We start from the raw sequence: 15,903 nt of genomic DNA on the forward strand, positions 1-15,903 counted from the left end.
CCGGCTACTAATCATTTGGTCAGTGATTCAAACACACCATCAGCCATAAGAGATAAAAAACTAGACGGTTTGATTCCATAAAGACTTCAATCCTCAAAATTCTGTGAGACAGTTCTGCTGACTCAATACATGATGAAATTGACTTGTTGTTATGTGCTGTCAAGTTGCCTGAGACTTATAGCAGCCCTCTATGTACAATAGATCTGAAGCTTACCCTATCCTGAGCAAGTTGTACTGACTCAAACGTATCGACCCCAGTTGCCCCAGTTACTGTATCAATCTATCTTATCCAGGCTCTTCCTCTCCTTCGCTCTCTGTACACCATTCTGAGAATGATGTCCTTCTCCAAGAATCAGTACCTTCTGGTCACATGCCCAAAATATATGAGCCAGAGCTTCAAAATCCTAGCCTCTAAGGAGAAACTTGGTTTCACTCTCTCCGAGATAGACAGACCTGTTTGTTTTCTTAGCAGTTCATGGTATGTTCAAGATTCTTCTCCAGCACTGCCATTCAAAGGTATCAGTTCTTCTGTCACCTTTAGTCATTATCCAGCAATCTAATGCACAGAAAGTAATTGCAGAGACCATTACATGGATCAGGTAAATTTTAGTCTCTAGACTGACATTGTTGCTTCTCAGGACTCTGGAGAGGTCCATTATAGCAGATTTTCCCAATGCACTTCGTCTTTTGATTTTCTGACTGTTGGTGCCAAGAGTGTTGATTGTGGAGCAAAGCAAGCTGTAAATGTTAACAAGCTCAATCTCTTCTCTATATATCATGGTGCTTCCAATTGGCCTAGTGGTAAGAATCTTTATCTTCTTGATGTTGAGCTTCAATCCATATTGAAGACTACAGTCTTTGACCTTCTGTAGCAAGTGCTTCAGGTCCTCCTCAGTTTCAGCAAGCAAGATTGTGTCATCTGCTTAACAGAGAATGTTGATGAGTCCTCCAATCCTGATGCCATATTCCTCCTCATAAAGCCCAGCCTCCCAAATGATCTCTTCTGCATATAGATTGAAAAGTATGGAGGCAGGATGCATTGTTTACCCACTCCTTTCCTGATTCTGAATCATGCATTGTTTCCTTGTTCTGTTCTGACAGCTACTTCCTGGTCAGAATATAGGTTTCTTATGAACACACTTCAGTGTTCTGGGATTCCCATTTTCCTCAAGATTAGCCACAATTTGTTGTGATCCACACAGTTAAATGTCTTTGAATAGTTAAACACAGATAGGCATTCCTCTGGTACTCTTTCCTTTCTGCCAAGATCCACCTGACATTGGTGATAATGTCTGTAGTGCCACAACCTCTTCTAAACCCAGTTTTTATCTCTGGTAGTTCTCTGTCAATGTACTCTTCCAGTCATTTTTGGATAATCATCAGCAGGATTTTGCTTGCATGTGATATTAGTGATAGTGTTTGATAATTTCCATTCTCTGTTGTATCACCTTTTTTGTAGAATGGGAATACATATGGATCTTTTCCAGTCTGGTGACCAGGTATTTGTTCTCCAGATTTCTTGGCACAACCTGGTGAGCACATCCAGGACTGCATCGGATTCTTGAAATATGTCAATTGATATTCTATCAGTGTCTGGGTTATTATTTTTTACTAAGTCTTTCAGAGTAGCCTGCATTTCCTCCTTTAGCACTATTACTTCTTGTTCATATATTTTTTTCCATGAAATTTTTCTGTATCAACCAATTCTTTTTGATATAGTGTCTCTGTATACTCTTCCCATCTTCTTTTAATGTTTCCTGGTTCATTCATTATTCTGCCCATAGCATCCTTAATTATTATTATTCGAGGCTTGAATTTGTTCTCTAGTTCCTTCAGTTTAAGAAACACCAAGCAAATTTGGCACTTTTGATTTTCCAACTCCAGCTCCTTACACATTTCATTATAATACTTTACTTTGTCTTCCTGAGCTATCCTTTGAAATCTTCTATTTGGCTCCTTAAGTTCTTGATTTCTTAATTTCCTTTGGTTTCTCAGTGCTCCAGTGCAATATTCAGAGTCTCTTCAGACATCCATTTAGGTCTTTTCTTATTTCTCTATCTATGTATGACCTTTTCTCTTTTATTGTGAAAAACATGTATGGTGATGCAAGGGGGTGAGGATTGGGAGCAGAAATGTGAGGATGGTCAGGGATGAAATCACAGGGCTGCACGATTTGGTGGGTGGGGGAAGTGGGCAAATGAAATGAGAAAGATCCAGTGGGGACCACAAGAGACAGGGTAATGGTGAACAAAGTCCAATGGTGATTTTTTTTAAACAAGAAATTATCGTATAAATTTGTGGATTTCTCATTTGGGAATGGGACACAGACTCCCTGGCTTCTTCATGCTGAATAGGGGCATTGATGTGAAGGGGAAAGGGGAGCCCACTTTAACACCTTACTAGTGGTCCTGGGTTGATGTTGCATTTCTTCTTGTTCAGTTAGAAGATATTTTCCTGATGTTTTCTGCCCTCTGGATTGCAAAGTGTTTGCGAATGTAGGTCATGTGGGGATGGCTGGCTGAACCCTGAGGCTCCATCCTCTTTTGCTTCCTTAGCTGTCAGTTATATTTCTCTTTTGTCTCTTGAACTGGGTTCAAGGTTCAGGTCTGAAGCAAAACTCAGTATTAAGGTTACCTATAGGAAAGGGAGCAAACCTAGAGAGAACAAACTTGTGAATTACAAATAGAAGGGCTTTGGAGGTGTTACTTACAGATGCACTGGGGGAGGAAGGGGAGGAAAGTAGCTTAGATAAAATACTTTGTATACCCTAGGCATTTCTCCCCAGTGACCTGAAGGCTCTCCCCAGGGGCCAGGTGCTCTCTCCAGGGGCTGGATGGCATACCCTGGGGACTGAAGGACTCTCCCTGGGTTCCAAACAGCTCTCTAAGGGACAGGATACCACTGCCCGGGGGCTGCACGGCTCTCCCCAAGAACCAGACTGTACACACCAGGGACCAGACAGCTCTCTCCGGGGGCTGAACAGCACACTGTGGGGGCTGGACAGCACACCCCAGGGGCCAGGTGGCAGGGCCCCTCTGAAGCTCTCCCCCAGAGTCTGGTCCCTGTGCCTCACTGAATACCATGGCCAGGGACAGCTCCCCTGATTCCAGTGCCATCACCATTGTCCCCCTCTTTCTATGAAGTGGTCAGACTGCATTTGAAGTAGGCATCAGTACCCGCCCCCTTTACAAATGGAGAAGGGGCTTTGAGAGTGGTTAACAGACCCTCCCTAGGTCTAAACAGTTCTTGGCTACAGTACTCAAGAAATCAAAAGATGTGGTGTATTAAGATCTGCCATCTTGGAACTGTTGTTGTTGTTAAGTGTCATCAAGTCATAGACAACTCAGCAATCTTATAAATGAAAGACCTGAACACTTGTATAACTTTCATCATTTCTTTAAGTTCATAGAATTTCCGGAGGCAAGCATTTTCAGAAGTGGATGCCACTTCAGCTTTCAAGCTTGTTTTAATCTGAGAGCTCTGCCACCAAACATTGTCCACAATGGGTAACCATTATTGAATTTGTCACTTCAGTGTCACAGTGTTTAGCCTCACAGCAAACACAAATTAACTTTGTACAGCCAATTGACAGAGCAGTGATATATTACTTAAAAGAATGTTTGACTGAAAACAATCAAAACTAGGCCTGAGGGCCACAGATTAAAATCCCCAACCTTTGTTTTGGTAGCATAGCTTTCTATCCACTATTCCCACTGAGATCTCTTTATGGCTCCCAGCAATTCTATGAAGAACAGATCTAGTCCTTGCCCTGTCCTGTGCCATCCCCACAATCTGAGGCACACTTGGGCCCATTGCTATAGACACCTTACTAATCCATTGTGTTGATGATCTTCTTTTCTTCTCTGACCTATCCAAGGAAATCTTCACTGACAGTGAGATGCGTTTCCATATCAAGTTCTTCACCTCCCGGCTACATGTTGCCACCACTGCAACCACCCTCCCCCCTGCCACCTGCTATCCACTCCTGTGCCCGGGGCCTGTAGCTGTTGGCATCTGCAACTGCAGGCTGTGCAGGGGCTCTGTCACATTGGCCACGGGGCCTGGCACCTGCTGCCTGTTTCAGGTTAAGGAACCTGTGGGCTCTGTCCACAGCGGCTCCATGGGGCTGCAGCAGCACAGGCTTGGCGGCAGGTGGTGGGTGGAAGTGGGACTCACCCATTTTCTTTTGAGAATCTTTATTCTCTTGATGTTGGACCTCAGTCCATATTGATGACTGACAGTCAACTGTTTGGCTGTTTAGGTATATATAAGTTGTGTGGCCTGTTTAACCGTGACTTGCTGGGCCTCCTGCTCCTCATGCCGCATTTCTTGACACTGCCATCTTGGTTCTGAGAATTTCTTTTAGAATAAGTTTATTCTGCAGTAGGGTGGAGGCTCCATCGTACCAGATGCTAGGCCTGCCACCCATTGTCCATCCCAAATGAGGGGATACCTGGGGTTCGGCTGTGGAGGCCCCATGGAGCTGCAGCAGCAGCTTGGACTCTGCAGTATGGGGGCTGGGAGCCATGGCACTCACCCATTCTTCTTTGGGAATCTTTGTTCTCTTGATATTGAGCCTCGATCCATACTGAAGACCAGTAATCAACTGTTTAATTGTTCATTTATCAATAAACTTAAGGCTGTGGAGGGCCATGGTAGCCCATTTCTGTGCTGCTTGCTGCTCCTCCACTCCCCCAGCTCATTACGCTGTTTCCTCCACTACCACCATCTTGGTTCCCCCTATAATGACTTTTTTTTTCTTTCTTAATGGATGATATTCATGGCATCCTCCCACAGCTAGTTTGATCTTTGTTCATCAGTGTTCAAGGCCTCAAAACTGTTCCTGAGTTGGTTTTTAAATTCAGGTGGGATAGACTCAGTTAAATTTTGCCTCCTGGGGATTTGATTTGACCTTATTCAACTTTAATTTGAAGTTGCATAATGTTTCTTGGTTTCACAGGAACACAATTAAGTTCTCCCTTATTCTCATTCTTAAAAATATTATCCATAAGTTATTGTAATTCACAAAGTCACATACTTTTTTATAATCAATAACCACAATAAACGTCTTTCTGGTAATTGCTGCATTCACCCAAAATCCATCTGATACCAGTAACTTTATCCCTTGTTCTATGGGGCCTATTCCAAAACCCCCTTGTACTTCTGGCAATTTATTTTTTGATTCTGTAGTGTTTCTGAATAATATTCAGCAAGATTTTCACTTGTATGTGGCATAAATGATATTTTACAATAATTTTCACATTCTATTATAATGTGAAAAGATACGGATCTTTTCTGTCAGTTAGCCGGATAGATGTCTTCTAAATTTCTTGGCAGAGTCAAGTGAGCACATGTAGGCAGCATCTATTTGTAGACTCACCTCAGTTGGTATTCCTTTAATTCTCAAAATCTTATTTCTTGCCAATGCCTTTAGTATAATTTGTATTCCCCCCCCCCTTCAATATCATTGGTTCCTAGAGGCAAGAATGATGAGGCTTCACCTTATATACTTTGGACATGTTTCTAGGAGGGGATGTTCCTTGGAAAAAGACATGATGCTTGGAAGGATAGAGAGTTGGCAAAGGAGATGAAAAGCCTCAACCAAATGGATTGACACGATGACAGCTGCAATGGGCCCTTGTGTGTGAGGAAGTATGAGGATGGCACAGGATAGAACAGGATTCAGATATTTTGTTTATAGTGTCACTATGAATCATACTCGACATCACCTAGCAATAACAACAACCATTGATTCTTTTTTTTTTTAAGGAATGAAAATACCTTTTAATTTGTTTCAGATACTTTTAAGGTTTAAAAAATGTTCAAAGTTTATAATTCCTAATAGGAAAACATCTGAATGAATACCCTAATGGCAAACCACTGTTGAAATGTCTCGGCTGCATTTGGGATGATCTTCAAAGCACCCAGCTTTCTTGATGGAATCAGAGGTACCCCGGTTTGTATTATTGCAACATCCATTGAGTGATTAGGTTGCTTTTCCATCAGCAAGGGTTTTATTTGTCAAAGGACATTATGCTTGACCTCCAAATTTGGATGACAATTTACTGATGAGATTCATAACCTTGGGATTACTTTGATATTTTGACATATTTGCTGGATTCTGGGCCACATCTTGGAAGGCCACCATAACTTCTGGATCCTGCATGGCTACAAGAACCTCTGGGTCACTAAGAATCTCATTGAGGCCAGGCATTCCTGCCATTCCAGGCATGGCCCCTCCCATTCCAGGCATTCCTCCTAGAAAATTTCCAGGCATTCCTCCAGGAAAGCCACCTGGAAAAGCACCATATTGCGCTCCTGACTGTCGCTGGCTTCTTCCTCCCTCTGGGCACGTTCATGTTCTTCCCGAGCCTTCTTAACTCTATCCTCTCTTTGATCTCTCGCTCTTCATGTTTTCTTTCATACTTTCTCTGATGTTCTGCAATTTTCTGGGCCTGTGGTTGAACTTCTTTCAGCATGGCACTAGCATCTTCATCATAGTCCAGTTTACAAGCAAAGGCAAGATCATGTGCTGCTTCTTCCCAATGACCCAGAAGTCTGTGTGCTTTCCCACGCCACTTATACGGCTGAGCTGAATCGGGATTAATTTCAATGGCTCTGTCACAGTCTCGAATGGCAGCATTTGGCTTCTGTAATTTGATGAAGACACTGGCTCTCTTGGCATACAGAATGGCTAAGCGAGGATTCAGTTTGATGGCATCTGTGAATAAGTCAATGGCTTTCTGCAGCTCACCTTCATTTAGGGCATCAATGGCAGCCACTTTCTTCTCATTGGCCTCATCCATCATCTCTTCCGTTATCTCTACATTTTCATCTCCCATTTCCTGAGGGGCATCAGTGTCTGGTTCAATCACACCTTCATTATCAATTTCTAGATCACTTTCCTCACTTGATGGCTCATCTGTCTTTAAGTCTTCCTCTGGCTTCTTGCTATCTGGTTTTTGTTCCTTGGCATTTTCTTCTGATTTAGCTTTATGAGTAGCAGGAGGTATTTTACCACCCATGCTCTCCACCCACTCCTTCAGGAAGCGCATTTCCTCACTGTGCAGAACGCTAGGGTCCTGCTTACACATCTTGACGAAGGCCCGAAGCTCGCTCACTTTGCGGGGATCCATGATCCGCAGGCGGCAGGAGGTGGAGGGCATGGCGGCGACTAGGAGCCGATCCAACCATTGGTTCTTTTTTTATTATTATTATTTTTGTGTGCGTGTACCATCAAATCAGATCTGACTGGTACAGGAGGAGAATGCCCCTCCTTCCCCGGCAGAGCATCTGGTGGATTCGAACCGTGCACCTCTGAGATTGTAGTTGCAGCTTCCCAACCATTGGTTCTTAATGATATGCTGCTTCTTGAAATGTTTCAGTGTCTTCCTTAAGTCTTTTCTTGTTGCTTCCTGCATCATTCAAGATTTTGTTAGGTGACATCAAGGAATTCATACATGAAGAAAGTAGAAAGTTCAATTCATGACTTAAATTTGTTCTTCAATTGTTTGAGCTTGAGAAATGCTAAACATCTTCTTGCCTTTTGGTTTTCTAACTCAGTCTTTGCATATTTCATTATAATGCTTTGCTTTGTCTTCTCTTAGAAATATTATATTCAGTTGTCTTATTTTCATCATTTCTGCCATTTTCAGCTTTTGCATTAAAGGACAAGTTTCAGAATCTCTTCTGACATCCATTTCAGTATTTCCTTTCTTTCATGTCTTTTAATGACTTTCTACTTTCTTCATGTATGAATTCCTTGATGTCACCTAACAATGTGTCTAGTCTTCAACTATTAGCATTCAATGCATCAGATTTATTCTTGAGGTAATTCTTGGATGCAAAATAGTACATTCCATGTTCCAATTAGTAATGGATATTTGCAGCTGTTTCTTTTAATTTTTCTTTCATTAACAAATGAAGAACCTTTGTTAGTTCCTTCAAAGCATCATTCCATGGGTGTCATTAAGGCAGTCTCCACTTTGAGGAGTCAGCTGTTCCCTAGTAATGTTTTGAGTGCCTGCTAACCCAAAGGGCTGATCTTCTGGCATTCTGTTGGATAATGGTCTCCTGTCACTCAAAGCATTTTTTTTAAATTTTATTTTATTATTTTCTGTGCATGTACTGTCAAATCGGATCTGACTGGTACAGGAAGAGATTGTCCCTCCTTCTGCAGCAGAGCATCTGGTGGATTCGAACCGTACATCTCTAGGTCAAAGCATTTTTTAAATTTGTTGTTTCAGGAGTGGTTGACTAGTCCTGCTTCTTAGCCTTTCTTAATCTAGAATTTCTGAAGTGATAGATATGCCCTATACTGGTATTCTTAATAGCAGTAACATCACTTCCAGCATTATAGTAATAAACAAGCCACCACTGTACAACAAACTGAGAGATAAGTAGGTGGTAAAGCCATAAGGAGAGTGTAACTTACACATTATCCTAGCTGCGTGTTACTCGTATTGTTCTTGTTAGTTACTTATAGTCACTCTGTGTATAACAGAAAGAAGCAAATTGGCTACTGTCCTGAGCCCATTGTGTCAGTCACATTGAAGATTTTCCTCTTTTTGTTTTTTGGTTGTTTTATTTTTAATTTTTTTCACCTTGTATTTTACCAAGTATCATATCCTTTTCCAGGGACTGACCCGTGTTAGTCAGTTATAAAGTAATCTTATTGCATTGTGAGTAAGAATAGAAACCCTCTCACATAATTTTTTCTGGCAAGTAATGGTGTAGATTTTCAAGCCTGTTAGTGTCAGTAGTGGTAGTAAATGTTGAGTGGATGATTTGGCACCTCCCTTTCAAGTCTGGGCATAATAAAAAGTAACAATCTCTCTTTTCTTTTCTTGGTAACAGGGCTGCCTGGCAACGCAAAACTCCCCATCTGTGAATTCCCGTTCCCTTACACTGGGGACATCGCTCTCGCTCAGCAACATCTCAGGCATGTCTGTGAAGTCAGAAATGAAGAAGCGCCGAGCCCCTCCTCCACCATCCTTGCCAAGTGCAGGGACCCCTGTGCAAGACAAGGCTTTGGAAAAGGTAAGGAAGAATATCACACGCATCCGTGTGACCTGTAAATCCAGTAGCCTTGTCTCTACTGGTGTATTCATGCACTCCCATCCCTCACAATTGTGGTGTTAGAAATTAAAGCATGTAAGGTGGAACATTTAAGCTTTGTTTAGAAATAAAGGTAAGATGCCCCTATGATTCAGCTGTGGATAGGAGGAAACTATTTTTGTGTTTTTCCTACAAAGGGCTTATGCTTGCTGGTTAACATTTTTCTTAAGCATTGAAAGTTTTAGCATAGTGATGATTGAGATGATTGATTGCACCTTCTGAAAGCAGGAATTTGTACAGCAAAGGGATGAGGTATAACGTGATAGAAATGCCCAAATAATTTGTATTTGCAGACATCTGAACATGAGTTACTCTGTCTAGACTTATCTTCGAAGGTCTTAAATTTAAAGCTTCCTTCTTTTATGTTCCTGTTTAGAATAACATTCTGTCTTTGAGAGTGATTGAACTATTATTATTCCTCATAGTATCACAGTCCTATCAGACTGTTGATTTGCACATTTGTCTACTTAGAGGTAATGTGGATTTCCCTAAAATGAACTAGAAACTCAGTTTTTGTTGGCCATATTTGAAGCTCAGTCCCAGCTTCTTGGCTAGATACTAGGTGAGGTGTGGATTTCTTGTTGGCCTAATAGTCTTTTCACTTTACCTCCTGATCACCTTGTCTATGGGTAGGCCAGTATGTCTTTCCATCTGTCTTTATAAATCACCTGCCTTCCACTGTCCTGTCAAATACTGTTCTTGAGCCTTGGTTATCACAGGTCACAGATGTTTCTGTCCGTTTCCTCAAAATATTGCCTGCAGCCTGTAATTCCATGCAATAAGATCTTTTGATTTTATGTCTTTTAAATATTTTCTAATGCTGCTCATTAATTTTGAGTTCTCAAAAATGTTTTAGTATTTTTATTAAAAGAAATATAAACACAAATGGTATATCATTTTGACATATTTGCTCATGATAAATAGTGCAAAATGAACATGAAAATATTTCCTGTGATTTTTTTACTATGTTTTCCTTAATTTGCTTGGTTTTGAAAGCTAATGAACAGATTCTGAATTTTTTCAAATGCAATTCTGAATTTTTTTTCACAAAGGCACTAGCCTTTACCTAAAAGCATCCAACTGGGAAAGTTTTGGTTTTGTTTGGAGAAATATTTTAAGTGGTGAAAAGCATGAATCTCAATGTCATTATGATTTAATATTATTTTTCTTTAATAAAAGTTGAATGTTCATAATGTATAGAATGTAGATACTAAAGTTCATCAACATTTTGGACATTTTTTTCCATTCAAAGAATAATTTGTTGGATAAAGTTTGCTCAAGTGAGAAAATGTATATAGTGAGTAGAGAAATGGGAATTGTGAATGAAAAATAAATAATGTTTTGATGCATCCTGTCTCCATACCTTTTCAACATGTATGCAGAGCAGATTATCCGAGAGGCTGGGCTCTATGAGGAGAATTGTGGCATCAGGATTGGTGGAAGGTCTATTAACAATCTCCGTTATGCAGATGACACAACCCTGCTTGCTGAAACTGAGGAGGACCTCATGCACTTGCTGCGAAGGGTCAAGGACTGCAGCCTTCAGTATGGACTGAGGCTCAATGTCAATAAGATAAAGATTCTCACCACTGGACCAATTGGCAGCGTCAGGATGGACGACCAAGAGATTGAGAGTGTTCACAGCTTCAGTTTGCTCGGCTCCACAGTCAACACTCTTGGCACCAGCTGTCAGGAAATCAAAAAGCGTATCGCGATGGGAAAGTCTGCTGTTAGGGACCTCTCTAGAGTACTCAGGAGCAACAGTGTCTCTCTGGAGACTAAGGTGCGCCTGATACAGGCCATGGTATTTGCAATCACTTGTTATGCATCAGAGAGTTGGACAGTGACTAGGGAGGACAGAAGGAAAGTGGATGCTTTTGAGCTGTGGTGCTGGAGAAGGGTACTGAATGTACCCTGTACTGCCAGGAAAACAGACAGATTTATCTTGGAGAGGATTAAACCAAGTTACTCCTTGGAGGCACGGATTCTGGGGCTTCGTCTGACATACTTTGGACATGTTGCCAGGAGGGACGGGTCCTTGGAGAGGGACATCATGCTTGGGAGGGTTGAGGGACAACGCAGGAGGGGAAGACCCTCTATGAGATGGATTGATTCGGTGACTGGGGTAATCGCGATGGGTGTGTCAGAGGCGGTGCGGTTGGCACAGGATAGAGCAGGGTTTAGGGCTGTTGTGCATAGGGTCACTATGAGTCGGAAACGACTCGATGCCACATAACAACAACCACAACAGCAACAACCCTGTAGAATAAGCAGTTCCCTGAGAGGCCATAAAAGCTTTTGATGGAAATCTGTTTTATCTGGCACAGAGTGGATTGAGAGACTGACTAAACCATCTCCTTTTTAAAGTACATAAGTGGAATGTGGATTAGATTGAAGTATTTGCTGTGAACAGGCTTTATTTTATGATTGTTTTAATGAAAGGTATTTTAGTGTTTACTGCTTTCTGGGAAAGGAACCCAAAATTGAATTGCGGTCATTGTTGGGGAAAAACGTCAATTCCTTCTTTATGAACTTCCTTCCATATAAAGGTAAATGTTTGTTTTGAAAGCCTTATTTACATGCAGCTGTTACTAGCACCAGTATCCAGAAAAAAAATTGTTCAAAATGCAATTTTTTTCAAGAACATGACTTAACATTTAGGAAAATAAGACTGATTGCATTTTCATATTTAAAAACCTTATTTTTAAACAAATTTAAGTAACAAGTTGTTGTTGTTGTTGTTGTTATGTACAATTGAGTCAGAATCTACTCATAGCAAATCCTCCACTGGGTGTTCACAGGCTGTAAATTGTCTTTCTCCCAAGGAACAGCTGGTATATTCAAACAGTATTCTATTGGGTTGGCAGCACAATCCTTACCACTAAGCCACCAGATCTTCCTGCTCTGAATAACAGTTACCTAATTTGAAAAAAAAAATAATTTGTAGTTAGCATTTGTTACCTGATCATATATCTGTAATCAAATGCGTAGCTAGATAGATTTAACACCTCTGGTCCTGGTGCAGGTGCAATGATCAAGATGCAGAGGGCAAAGGCATTATGTTGGGAAAGAGCAGGGCTCTGCTTCAAGGGTGGATGAGGAAGAACACTCCCTCCACCTGAGCATATGACTTCATGGATTCCCCAGAGAGGGCTGTGCAAAGCTGTACAACACAATTATAATTCTATAGCATCTATTTTCACATAATTTACTGCTGAAAAATCTCTTCAGATCTGCTAAAAACAGTACAAGTTCTGTATCAATGGATTTAGGAAGCAACCGTATTTGGATCAGTGGTCTTCAAAGAGGGATTACCCAGAGCAGCAGCAATACCATCACCTGGGAATCCGTGGGAAAGACAAATGTGTGGATCCCATCACAGGTGATGCAATGTAGGGCAAAGTGCAGATCTGTTGTTCATAATCTGTGAGCTCACAGATCTATGAGCTGTAGTTGACTCGGTGGCACCTGACAACAACAACAACAACAACAACAACAACAACACAGACTTTCTGAATCAGAAACTCTCTGGGTATAGAGCTCTAACAAGCCCTGAAGTTGATTCTGATATTTGCTCAAGTTTGAGAAATACTGTCTTAACTTATGCTACCTTTCCAGGGTGTAATATATAGGTAGTCGTGGTTATGATTTATTTTTATTATGACATAGTGGTTTTAGGATTGTTAATTTCTAATTTTGTACATTAGAATAACATGTACTGCATACAGTTTTATAGGTTGTACTGTGCTGATGTTACCAGTCTCATGCCAATTTCCAAAGACAAGAATCAGATGTATTAGATATTATTAAAAAAATAAATTTTTTGGGGGGAATGAGAACAAATTTAGACTTCTAGTAGGCTGGCCAAGTCTCAACATAGGCTAAAGAACATTATCCACTGCTTCCTATGTATCCTATGGTTTGACAGTGTATAAGGATTACACAAGATGAATCGAAGTCTTTGTGTTGTTTTAGAGAAAAGTTCTAAATAGTCAATGGATTGCCAAAAAAATTAAAAAAAAATAAAAAATTTGCCTTGGGAGTAATTGAAAATCCTGTAAACAACAATGACCCAAACAGAAGTTGACCATGGGGCTCCAGCAGGGCCAGGCAGTTATTAAAAACATCATTATATCTACAAAAATCTCTGAAAAATAGTTGCTCTGTTTGGAGAACATAATGTAGCAGGAAGCAGCATGAGCAGAAGCAGAAACTTTATGTCACACATTTTGGTTCTGTTGTCCTTGGAAGAACACATCATGCTATCAGGTGGAGATGTAGGGAAAGGGAGGAAGACCCTGAACAAGATAGCCTGACACAGAGCTTGTAACAATGGACTCAAGCATGTGAGAGATTATGAGGATGAAGCAAGATAGGATGAGGTTAAGATCTGTTAATATGAGCCAATTAGCCTTACAACAACAGCAGCAGCAACAACAATTAATAAAAAGTAATAATGAAAACAAAAAAGAACAAAGCATTCAATTTACAACCATTAGAAGTCTGTCCTAAATCAAGACTGCCTTTTATCTTCCCTGATGAAAACATGAAGAAGTTACTATACCTTTTCGTCCAGAACCGCCATCTTGAAGTGATCCGCCAAAATGACGAACACAAAGGGAAAGAGGAGGTGCACCCACTATATGTTCTTTCGGTCTTTTAGAAAACATGGGGTTGTTCCTTTGGCCACTTACGTGCGAATCTACAAGAAAGGAGATATTGTAGACATCAAGGGAATGGGCACTGTTCAAAAAGGAATGCCTCACAAATGTTACCATGGCAAAACCGGAAGAGTCTACAATGTTACCTACCCAGCGTGCTGTTGGCATCGTTGTGAAAAAACAAGTTAAGGGTAAAATTCTTGCAAAGAGAATTAACGTGCGCATTGAGCACTCTAAGAGCAGAGACAGCTTCCTGAAACGAGTGAAGGAAAATGATCAGAAAAAGAAGGAAGCCAAGGAGAAAGGCACTTGGGTCCAGCTAAAACGCCAGCCCGCTCCCCCCAGAGAGGCACACTTTGTGAGAACGAATGGAAAAGAGCCCGAGCTGCTGGCACCTATTTCCTATGAATTCATGGCGAAATCAGGGTGAAATAAAGGTGTCTATCTGGTAAAAAAAAAAAAAAGAAGAAGAAGATACTATAGTGAACATAATGATAGTCCAGCACAAGAGGGTGCTCACCACACTTCCTGGGTGATAACATGTCTCCTTGCCCATGTCAGCAATTTCTCTACTAATAAGTTCTTATGAGAACTCTAAATCCCCCATAAATCTAAGTGACTCAGTACACAAACAGCAGACATCTGCAAGCAGAGGCTTGTTGCGTTAATGCTGAACATGTGTAAGCCGAGCTCCTGGACTAAGACAGCCTAGGAAGAAAGACTTGGCATTCTACTTGTGAAAAGCCTGTAGACCACAATGACTCAATCAGAAGCTGACCATGGGCTTCAGCAGGGCCAAGCAGCTAGCTATTAATAACATCGCTGTATCTATAAAAATCTCCTAAAAATAGTTGCTCTGTATGGAGAACATTGTGTAGCAGGAAGCAGCATGAGCAGAAGCAGAACCCAAATAGGAAGCTGCCACATTAGTACCCGTCTAGGTGGTAGGGCTCATTTGTAATCAGGTGAAGGTGGTGTCAGAAGTGAAACGTGCAGGCTTGGCAGAGGTAATGCCGAGGAAAGTCTATTTTTTCCCATTGTGCCCTAGCCAGATCCTCATTTTGCCCATGTGCTGCTCCTGGACAGGCTGTGTCACAGTGTTGAGTGCAGCCAGTGCTGTCTCCCACTCCACACATTTTCTGGTCCTCAGTTTCCTGTCTGTCGGACAGGATTTAGCACTTCTCTCAGCATGGTTGAACACAGACACTACTGCTGCTTTTCCGGATTCTGAGATCAGCTTGACATTTGCTCATCAAAAGATCCAGACCAGTTACTGGCACTCTTCAGCCTCCATCCTAGCTTGCATGTCTTTGTGTGAAACAGTGCTCTCCTGCTATTGGACTAGACAGTGTGCTGAGCCAGGGAGGGCTAAGCAGTGGGGCTGAAGCCACCATGTTACTCAACCAGGTCCTGTATAAGGCAAGTGGCAGATTATGTTTTTAAAATCTAAATTCCCTCTTGCTGTGCACTCCAGATGTACAATAAAAGTTCTCCAAGCCTTTGGAATAGTTTCTATGCAGAGCTGGAAATCATTGGGGCACACACACAAGGCAGAGCATGGCGAGAAATAGGAATTTCAGATGGGAAGAGTGGGACCAGTAGGCGGGAACTTGAGCGCCCTCCCACCCAACAGGTAAATGCCACCCAGAGGCCTGGCAGGTCAAGGCAAAGCCAGAAATCATTAGGGCACATGCAGAAGGCAGAGCTCATCGAGAAATCAGAATTTCAGAAGGGAAGAGAGGGGGCAGTAGGTGGGAATTTCAGTTTCACCCACCCAATAGGTAAAAGCAACCCAGAGGCCTGGCAGGTCATGCAAGAGCCAGAAATCATTGGTTGTTGTTGCTGTTATGTGCAGTCGAGTCGCCTGCGACTCATAGCGACCCTATGTACAACAGCCCTAAACTCCACTCTGTCCTGTGCCAATCACACTGTCTCTGACAATCCCAACCCAATTATCCCAGTCACTGAATCAATCCACCTCATAGAGGGCCTTCCTCTCCTGCGCTGTCCCTCCACCCTCCCAAGCATGAAGTCCCTCTCCAAGGACCGGTCTCTCCTCACAACATGTCCAAAATATGTTAGACGGAGCCTCAGAATTCTTGCCTCCAAGGAGCCACCCGGTTTA

The 15,903-nt window shown here is 41.7% G+C and overlaps 2 pseudogenes; one reads left to right on the forward strand and one right to left on the reverse strand.

Annotated features, from left to right (window-relative positions):
* Positions 1-6,031: 6,031 nt before the first annotated feature.
* On the reverse strand, positions 6,032-7,136 carry LOC102863767 (annotated as a pseudogene).
* A 6,585-nt stretch (positions 7,137-13,721) lies between these two features.
* LOC102871070 lies at positions 13,722-14,208 on the forward strand (annotated as a pseudogene).
* Positions 14,209-15,903: the final 1,695 nt, after the last annotated feature.

The sequence above is a fragment of the Elephantulus edwardii genome, unplaced genomic scaffold, assembly GCF_000299155.1.
Source record: "Elephantulus edwardii isolate Elephantulus edwardi_28Jun2011 unplaced genomic scaffold, EleEdw1.0 scaffold00337, whole genome shotgun sequence".
NCBI lineage: Eukaryota > Metazoa > Chordata > Mammalia > Macroscelidea > Macroscelididae > Elephantulus > Elephantulus edwardii.